This window comes from Penaeus monodon, chromosome 15 (assembly GCF_015228065.2).
Source record: "Penaeus monodon isolate SGIC_2016 chromosome 15, NSTDA_Pmon_1, whole genome shotgun sequence".
Lineage (NCBI taxonomy): Eukaryota > Metazoa > Arthropoda > Malacostraca > Decapoda > Penaeidae > Penaeus > Penaeus monodon.
In genome coordinates this window covers 32,808,861-32,809,063 of record NC_051400.1, presented here as the reverse complement: position 1 = coordinate 32,809,063, position 203 = coordinate 32,808,861, and the positions used below count along the sequence as shown (strand labels likewise).

The following is a 203-nucleotide window of genomic DNA, read 5'->3' as shown; positions in this document are numbered from 1 at the left end:
AAAAAGAAATTTCTGACTATATGTACACAAAAACCCGAGCTAGTCTAATCCTATGGTCCTTTAAGGCCAATGTAGTACAATCAGCTTGAGCTGACAATCACTCAGGCATGAGCAGCACTCATTAAGACACCCCAGCCTTACCAGACTGTAAGAAATACTTTACCTGGTGTAAATGAGTTACACTAATCTGTTAATCATCAGTA

At 38.9% G+C, this 203-nt stretch overlaps 1 protein-coding gene across 1 annotated transcript in view; it reads left to right on the top strand.

Annotated features, from left to right (window-relative positions):
• The window catches only part of LOC119582336 (out at first protein-like), a 14,830-nt gene that overhangs the window by 9,006 nt on the left and 5,621 nt on the right, over positions 1 to 203 (top strand). The window lies entirely within an intron of this gene.